Source organism: Heterodontus francisci, chromosome 34, assembly GCF_036365525.1.
Source record: "Heterodontus francisci isolate sHetFra1 chromosome 34, sHetFra1.hap1, whole genome shotgun sequence".
In the NCBI taxonomy this organism is placed as follows: domain Eukaryota; kingdom Metazoa; phylum Chordata; class Chondrichthyes; order Heterodontiformes; family Heterodontidae; genus Heterodontus; species Heterodontus francisci.
In genome coordinates, this window is record NC_090404.1 from 8,170,693 (window position 1) to 8,180,747 (window position 10,055).

Consider the following 10,055-nt stretch of genomic DNA (forward strand, 5'->3'; position numbering starts at 1 on the left):
CTACCATCACCATCAAGCCAGGAGACCAACCCTGGTTCAATGAAGAGTGCAGGAGGGCATGCCAGGAGCAGCAATAGGCATAGCTCAAAATGAGGTGTCAACCTGGTGAAGCTACAACATATGACCATCTGCGTGCCAAACTGCATAAGCAGCGTGCGATAGACAGAGCTAAGCTATCCCATAACCAACGGATCAGATCTAAGCTCTGCAGTCCTGCCACATCCAGCCGTGAATGGTGGTGGACAATTAAACAACTAACTGCAGGAGGTGGCTCCACAAATATCCCCATGCTCAATGATGGGGGAGCCCAGCACACCAGTGCGAAAGATAAGGCTGAAGCATTTGCAACAATCTTCAGCCAGAAGTGCCGAGTTGATGATCCATCTCGGCCTCCTCCTGAAGTCCCCAGCATCACAGATGCCAGACTTCAGCCAATTCGATTCACTCTGCATGATATCAAGAAACGACTGAAGGCACTGGATACTGCAAAAGCTATGGGCCCTGACAATATTCCGGCAATAGTACTGAAGACCTGTGCTCCAGAACTTGCCGCACCCCTAGCCAAGCTGTTCCTGTACAGCTACACAACTGGCATCTACCCTGCAATGTGGAAAATTGCCCAGGTATTTCCTGTACACAAAAAGCAGGACAAGTCCAACCCGGTCAATTACCGCCCCATCAGCCTACTCTCAATCAGCAGTAAAGTGATGGGAGGTGTCATCGACAGTGCCATCAAGAGGCACTTGCTTAGCAATAACCTGCTCAGTGACTCTCAGTTTGGGTTCCGCCAGGGCCACTCAGCTCCTGACCTCATTACAGCCTTGGTTCAAACATGGACAAAAGAGCTGAACTCAAGAGGTGAGGTGAGAGTGACTGCCCTTGACATCAAGGCAGCATTTGACCGAGTATGGCATCAAGGAGCCCCAGCAAAACTGAGGTCAATGGGAATCAGGGGGAAAACCCTCCGCTGGCTGGAGTCATACCAAGTGCAAAGGAAGATGGTTGTGGTTGTTGGAGGTCAATCATCCGAGCTCCAGGACATCACTGCAGGCATTCCTCAGGGTAGTGTCCTATTCCCAACCATCTTCAGCTGCTTCATCAATGACCTACCTTCAATCATTATGTCAGAAGTGGGGATGTTCGCTGATGATTGCACAATTTTCAGCACCATTTGTGACTCCGCAGATACTGAAGCAGTCCGTGTAGAAATGCAGCAAGACCTGGACAATATCCAGGCTTGGGATGATAAGTGGCAAGTGACATTCGCGCCACACAAGTGCCAGGCAATGACCATCTCCAACAAGAGAGAATCTAACCATCTCCCCTTGACATTCAACGGCATTACCATCGCTGAATCCCCCACTATCAACATCCTAGGGGCTACCACTGACCAGAAACTGAACTGGAGTAGCCATATAAATACCGTGACTACAAGAGCAGGTCAGAGGCTCGGAATCCTGAGGCGAGTAATTCACCTCCTGATTCCACAAAGCCTGTCCACCATCTACAAGACACAAGTCAGGAGTGTGATGGAATACTCTCCACTTGCCAGGATGACTGCAGCTCCAACAACACTCAAGAAGCTCAACACCATCCAGGACAAAGCAGCCCGCTTGTTTGGCACCCCATCTACAAACATTCACTCCCTCCACCACCGACGCACAGTGGCAGCAGTGTGTACCATCTACAAGATGCACTGCAGCAACGCACCAAGGCTCCTTAGACAGCACCTGCCAAACCCGCGACCGCTACCAGCTAGAAGGACAAGGGCAGCAAATGTTTGGGAACACCTCCACCTACAAGTTCCACTCCAAATCACACACCATCCTGACTTGGAACTTTATCGCCGTTCCTTCACTGTCGCTGGGTCAAAATCCTGGAACTCCCTTCCTAACAGTACTGTGGGTGTACCTACTCCAAATGGACTGCAGCGGTTCAAGAAGGCAGCTCACCACCACCTTCTCAAGGGCAATTAGGGATGGGCAATGAATAGCCAGCGGCGCCCACATCCCTGAATGAATAAAAAAAAAGGTGCAGATTCACTAAGCCCCTGTGCAGCTGTAGCAGCATTGTGAGCAGCGAATACGGTATACTAAATTGAAAGAAGTACAAATGAATTGCTGCTTCACCTGGAAGGATGTTTGGGGCCTTGGATGGTGAGAAGGGAGGAGATAAAGGGCAGATATTACACCTCCTGTGATTGCATGGGAAAGTGTGTTGGAAAGTATTGGGGTGAGAGAGGATTGGACCTCTGTACATGCTTAAAACCTGTTACATCTCTTACTTTTCACTGACCTGAAATGTTAACTCTTGTTTGTCAATAGACAGGCCTGCTGAGTATTTCAGGCATTTTCTGTTCTCATTTCAGAGTTCCAGCATCCACAGGATGTGGCTCTTGTTATTTTAAATGGGTTTACTTTAAACAAGTTAACATTTATTTTAAACTGGTAGACTCAGGACTGTCTTTGTGGAATATCTATCACAGTCATTTCCTGTGCTGTAACCACTGTGAAATTCAGACCAGTGGAGCCCAATGCGCAGGCGCGATGCTGCACTGTAACCGGAGCATGCGCAGTATCACTTCGATCAGAGCTGTGCAAGTGCTGGAAACGCTTTTGCAGCGGGTGACAGTCGGCAGGGCGGGTGCGTGGGGAGGCTTCAGAAACATCTGGTGTGGGCCGCAAGGCCTGAATAAGAACCTCCAGGTCCCGCCTTTGCAGCTCTGGGGCTTTTTCCCGGGAACTGACTCCCGGTTAGCGGCCGCCATCTTTGTTGAGCGGGGAGCAGAGCGCATGCGTGGTCATCTTGACGACACAGGGAGTAGGCGGGGCTTCAGCTTCCCAGTGCCCAGGAGAGAAAATCATTGACTCATTGATTTGATTCTCACTCTGCAAACAGGGGCTGCAGAACTGAACCCAGTCAGAGTAGAGGGAGAGAGGGAGGAAACTGACAGGGGAGGAAGGAAATGGTGCGATGGGTTTGGATTTCAGCACAGGGAGGAGGGAGAGTGTGTGGGACAGGGATTTACAGCTTTGGAGGAACAAGAGAGGAAAAAATGTTCCATAGAAACTAGAATTGTCTGTTCAGAATTTCTGTCCTGTTCTGACAGTGATGACTTTTGTAATCTCCTTTTACAGTGTATTAGAAGGGGAGGATTTGCAGACAGGAAACTCAAACGAAAGATTACGTCAAGATCTGACAAGAGTCACTCAATTCATCAGGATCTGAATATCATCGGCCTTTGAATGTGGAAGGAGTTGACTTGACTGTTCTTTCTGTGAGAAAAGATTTCAAACGTCAGTGTGCCTTGAAAAAAGCACCGAGACACGCACACACACCCATGTGAAAGTGTTCCAGTGCATTGACTGGGGAAAGATCATTACCCAGTTACACAGCCTGATAACACATCACACCATTCACAGAGGGGAGAAACCGTACACGTGTTCTGTGGTTGAACAAAGCTTCAACTGATCGTCCAACCTGGAGAGACACAAGGACACCCACAGCACAGAGAAACCGTGGAAATGTGGAGACTGTGGGAAGGGATTCAACTACCCATCGCTGCTGGAAACTCATCGACGCAAACACACTGGGGAGAGGCCGTTCATCTGCTCTGTGTGTGGGAAGGGATTTTCCCAGTCATCACAACTGCCGGCACATCGGCGGGTTCACACTGGTGAGAGGCCGTTCCTCTGCTCTGAGTGTGGGAAGGGATTTTCTCAGTCATCCGACCTGCTGATACACCAGCGAGTTCACACTGGGGAGAGGCCATTCACCTGTTCCATCTGCGGGCAAGGATTCACTCAGTCATCCCACTTGCTGACACACCAGCGAGTTCACACCAGGGAGAGGCCATTCACCTGCTCTGTGTGTGGGAAAAGATTCACTCATTCATCTACCCTGCTGACACACCAACATGCTCACACTGGGGAGAGACCATTCGTTTGCTTTGTGTGTGGGAAGGGGTTCAATTGCTCATCCCATCTTCTGACACACAAGCTTGTTCACAGCGGAGAGAGGCCGTTCACCTGCTCAGTGTGTGGAAAGGGATTCACCCGTTCCTCCGATCTGCTAAGACACCAGCGTGTGCACAAGTAGGAGGGGCCATTTACCTGCTACATGTCTGGGAAGGGATTCATATGTTCACCCAAGTCATTACATGCCAGCGAGTTCACACAGATAAGAGATCTTTCAGATGTTCTAACTGTGAGAAGAGCTTTATGTCCACAAATAATCTTTTGATTCAATTCTGCTGTTATTGCTGCTGTCAATGACATCCAGGACTGAATGTGTGGGTTCGTCCTGAGGCCTATGTCTAATGTGACCCAGCTGCTCGCTTCCACGATTCAGAGCTTCGAGGCACAGAACAGAAGGCTCCTTGACAACTATGTTTAGAGTCAGGAAGAAATGCTGGAAACATGCTGTCAAATCAGAGATTGGTGTAAAACTGTGATCTGTTCCTGACTGAAAGTGAAACGGCAGGTTTAAGTTTCCAGTCTGAAAATGATTGTGGTTATCACTTGACAGAGATTTAATATGTTTATACGACAATGCTGAGTCTACCAATATAATAAAAGCAAAATACTGCGAATGCTGGAAATCTGAAATAAAAACAAGAAATGCTGGAAATACTCAGCAGGTCTGGCAACATCTGTGGAGAGAGAAGCAGAGTTAACGTTTCAGGTCAGTGACCCTTCATCAGAACTGACCTGAAACGTTAACTCTGTTTCTCTCCCCACAGATGCTGCCAGACCTGCTGAGTATTTCCAGCATTTCTTGTTTTTATTTCAGATTTCCAGCATCTGCAGTATTTTGCTTTTATTAACCCTTTGATTGGTCAGGTTTAACCTCACCTTCTGTACATTGTCCCTTCCTGATTAGTTTATAGTAATCAGATTACAGCAGATATGACCCTACCCTTTGTACATTGACTCTGCAGACAGCTTGATGGCCCAAGTTATTGTCATACAGTGGTGAATGTTTGTAGGCTCCATCAACATTCCAGTCTTGAATGGCCTCTGAATATCTTTATTTGCATTATCATTCTTTGTGAGGCGTACAAATCTATCCCTTATTGTGACTGGGTCTGTCTTATTGGAAATGCAGAATGAACAATTATCAAGACATCCGGTCTCATAGCAAAGCTACTTCTGCTATTGTTGTTGCAGTAAACACCGTCTCCCACCATCTCCCCACTATAGTATACATTATCCATTTAACAACATGATTCTAAACACAAGTCCAGAACTTCGTTCTAATCTCAAAGATTGATATATCTATACAAAGTATAACTATTCCTGAGCATAACTGCAACATCATTTAAAATCATTCTAATTTAAAACATAGCATTTCATGTGTGCTTTATGAGACCATAACTTACATGGATTCAGCCAACAGATAAAACATGGCAGCGGTTATCCCTTTAGTTCCGACAGTAGATTTTAAGGAGGAGGGGGGTTTAGGGACGGATTTCCATAGCTTAGGACCTTGAATATAGTAGCTGGCAGCCTTAAACCATTTTTGGCAATAACTGCCAGCATTTCATAATAACTGTATCGTTATCTATAATCGAAGTAAATTCCACCAACACCTACATGCAGGACACGTCAATGTAACCAGAAAATGAAACGTCTCATTTATCTCCTGTTGGTACAAACATTTAGATCTGAGCATTCAAACTGCACAGCTCCATGTTCATGAAATTGTTACATTCACTGCATGAATAGTTTAACAAATAAATAGATTAAAAAAATCATTGTCTCACTTGCCCAAGGGACCCTGCACTCCCTCACTGCCATGGTCTTTCTCATCTTTCATTGCTCCTATTGACATCATCATAATAATGATGATCATATTATTGAAATAAACACTGATGGAAAATGAGAGAATCGTCATATGACAACAGGTGCTTGAGTGGCAGAAATCATGGTCACTTTTTAACCAATGGAGACGACATAGCATTTAATGTTAGAAAGTTGCAGTTGTTACATCTGCTTTCATTTGGTACTTTAGTCAGTTATATCATCATTAATTTGCGTTATCTATATTTGTAAATAGAAACCAACGTGTATTTTTATTGCCCAGATTCTGTTCCTGAGGTACTGGTCACACGGCTGTTAGCAATGCAGATATCAAATACTTTCGGAAGTAAGGCATTCATGCTTAGATTCTGGTCTATGATGGGTCAGCATCAAAGCTTCCAGTATTGATCATAAAAAATACTTAATGACAAGCACAGGATGCTCTTTTCTTTCAACATTTCCAACAGATTTTAATTCCGTATGTGTAGAGATTTGGGTGAGGGGTGGGGGGCGTGAGGCAGTTGACGTGGCACGAGTATAGCATTCTAAGCTAGCACTGATCTTTTCAGAACCATTGAACTGCTAGACATTTCTAAAAAGTCTTTGAGGGGTTGGGGGTGGGGTGGGGGGAGGTGAGGAAGGGACATTAAGGAGCTAAGTAACTGACATTTTACATTTACATACATACTTGTATCCTTCCAGGAAATCAGATGCTTTTGAAGTTAAATCCAGGCCTTTCTTCAGTAATACTTATATTTAAGATTATGTCACCCTTAGCAAATTCGAACCATTTATACCAAGAAGAAAATATGACCCAAAAGTTAGACGAAGCAACATGCCAATGTGTCACTTCTCAAAGCTCAAGTCTCAAGTATTTACCATATTGAAGACTGGGGATCATCCTTGTGGGTCCTCTCTGCACTATCTCCATTGCTTGCATGTTGTCAGAGACCAGAAAGGATTGTAGTTTCAAAGGCATGTTTTATGTGTAAAAAAAGAAAATGGGTGTCAGAATTTGGAATCACTGGCAAGGCAAGTATTTATTTCCCATTCATGAGAAGATGGCAGTGGGTCTGACCAGAGTGCTGTTCAGTTTTAATACAATTTCCTCTGACTTACACTCTACTGCTCTGGCTATGTAGTTCAACATTCTCCTGGGTCTGCTGATTGCTGTGCTGCATTGGTTGGAATGTATAGAGGCAACATAGTGTTAGCCTCAGAAGTCGAGAGAAACTCTGAACAGCTGATTAACTGGATGGATGGCAGTAATCAAATAGATATAGTTTGCTTGGAACTTCATAAAGATTTGGGAGTTTTATAATCTTTCAGAGAAGATTGGTGTTCATGAAATTAAGAGAAAGTTGTTTGAGAGCTGTCTGACAATGCAAGGCAGATAGCGATGAGGAAAAATAAAAAAGGTTACAGCTGGGTGAGGAAGGAATCTGTTCTGTGCTCCCTGCTGTTTACGCTAGACACGTGACATACTGAAAGTTGCAAATGATGTGACTTGCATAGGGGAAATCAACAACATTCAAAGGAAGCTACACAAAATAAGCCAATGAATATTTTTTTTTAAAAATGAACAAATGTTAAGGTAGTGTACATTGAAATGTAAAACATGGGTACAGAATGAATGGGTCCTCTTTGGACAAAATGGTGAGGAATAAAGATGTTGCCTTTAACATATATTTAATCTGTTTTGGATGCACCTGTTGAACAGCAAAGGACTGTCTTGAGACAGAAACTACAACAGTGTGGCAAGCAGTCTCCTGCTGTCGTCTTATATCCTAAGATGCTGAATGCACTCTACCAGAATTTGAATCAAAAATCCTTTACCAATTAGCTGTGCTACCCAACATTAGTTTTTCCTTTAAGGTAGCTTGTGAGTTTTGATATGGAGTGGATTATCTTCGTAATAACTTTTACTTCATTCAGTACGGGCTAAAGTGAAGCAATTTATGAAAAGAACTAAATGGAGAGACTTGGATGTTCTGAATTTGTTTTCCAAAATCCTCACTTTACCAGGTTTATGGAACAAGCATTAAAGGGTTAGCTTCTTTGCAATATCTTGCACAATTATATAATTTCTGTATAGTTTGTCAAAATAAATTACTGTTGAACAAGTTCCATTTAGAAGAAATTTCAATTTAAAGAATGCAGGAGATTGTACATTGCACAGGTTTGTACATTCCTGATCAGTTTCCTACCAGGATTATTCACTTATTATTCAGTTTGCAATTCATTCGAATTGACTGGTCTGGCAACTGCCTCAGAATCAAAGTAAGCGATCAACATTAAGGATTCCTCGAGTGGTTTTAGGTTTGTACAAAAATTCATAACTTCCAGAACAAAAGCATTGATTAAAAATATCTCTGACGAAACCTTATCCAACAGTAATTGCCCACCTCAGCTGTCGGGCTTCATTCAGAACGCTGTCTCTGGTCCGATCTCAGAGATGACAACAGGAATGAATATCGGGTCTTCTGGAATAACCAGGTGTCACAGCAAGGTAAACTTGGTCATCCTAGAAACACGAGTACATTTCTTTTTAAATTGAGGATAACACTGTTCAATTATTAATTTTCTCTGCTGCTATCCAACAAAGGGGAGTTTGTTTCTTGGCAGCAGAATAATAATTCTGCTCAGGTTTACATAGAATTACATGGAGCTGCAGCACAGAAACAGGTCATTCAGCCCAACTGGTCCATGCTGGTGGTTATATTCCACACAAGGCTTATCCTACCCAACTTCACCTAACACTCAGCATAACCTTCTATTCCTTTCACCCTTTTGTGTTTATCTAGCCTCAGCTGAAACGCATCTGCACTATTCCACACTCTAGCCATTCTCTGGGTAAATAAGTTTCTTCTGAATTCCTTATTAGATTTATTAACAACTGTCTTATGGCCTCCAGGTTTGGACTCCCCCATGAGCGGGAAACTGATTGCAGCCATTGAAGCAGTGAGCGCGGGAGGGGGCTGGGGACAGTGGGGTGGTGGGGAGAGGCTATTGATGGGGGAAGGGGGTTGGGTTTAATTTGCTTGTGTTTGTCAAGTTGAGCAGCGCCATCTTTATCACTGGCAGGTGCCAGCGACACTGCGCACAGTAACGTCTCAGTCAATGAGGCTGCATTTGCACAGGTGATGCATTTTGGGAGGACTAATAAGGCAAGGGAATATACAATGAATGGTAGGACCCGGGGAAATAGAGAGTCAGAGGGACCTTGGTGTACTTGTTCATAGATCACTGAAGGCAGCAGCACAGGTAGATAAGGTGGATAGGAAGGCATATGGGATATTTGCCTTTATTAGCCGAGGCATAGAATATAAGAGCAGGGACGTTATGATGGAGGTGTATAAAACGCTAGTTAGGCCACAGCTGGGGTACTGCATACAGTTCTGGTCACCACACTATAAGAAGGATGTGATTGCACTGGAGAGGGTGCAGAGGAGATTCACCTGGATGTTGCCTGGGCTGGAGCATTTCAGCTATGAAGAGAGACTGGATAGGCTAGGGTTGTTTTCCTTAGAGCAGAGAAGGCTGACGGGGGACCTGATTGAGGTATACAAAATAATGAGAGGCATAGATAGGGTAGATAAGAAGAAACTTTTTCCCTTAGCAGAGGTGTCAATAACCAGGGGGTATAGATTTAAGATAAGGGGCAGGAGGTTTAGGGGGGATTTGAGGAAAAAATCTTTCACCCAGAGGGTGGTTGGAATCTGGAACACACTGCCCGAAGGGGTGGTAGAGGCAGGAACCCTCGCAACATTTAAGCAGTATTTCGATGAGCACTTGAAACGCTATAGCATACAAGGCTACGGGTCAAGTGCGGGAAAATGGGATTAGAATAGATAGGTGCTTGACGGCCGGCACAGACACGATGGGCTGAAGGGTCTGTTTCTGTGCTGTATAACACTATGACTCAATGTGCCAGTAGCTCGCCACCTAGCGGTTGTGTTGCCACCAACACGTTCCTTAACACTGAATCCAGAGGGAAGTTGATCTTTGATGAGGTGGGAAGTGAATAGCCACTGTCAGGTGGGTTGTAAAGAAGCAGACATCCTCTCTGCTTCCCCGATGTCCTTGTCCTCGCTGCATAGAGTGTGAGGCTGGAGATTATGGGGATGGAGGGGGTGAGGTGGTGGAGATATTGGAGAACAAGGAGGAGAATCATTCACGGGAGGTGTTGCTGAAGTGGGAGCTAACGTAGACCATGGAGAACAGTGTGGATGCACTCCCAACCCCAGCAATTGT

At 44.7% G+C, this 10,055-nt stretch overlaps 1 pseudogene; it reads left to right on the forward strand.

The window, feature by feature from the left end:
- The first annotated feature begins 3,276 nt into the window (after nucleotides 1-3,276).
- On the forward strand, nucleotides 3,277-4,590 carry LOC137348568 (zinc finger protein 16-like; annotated as a pseudogene).
- Nucleotides 4,591-10,055: the final 5,465 nt, after the last annotated feature.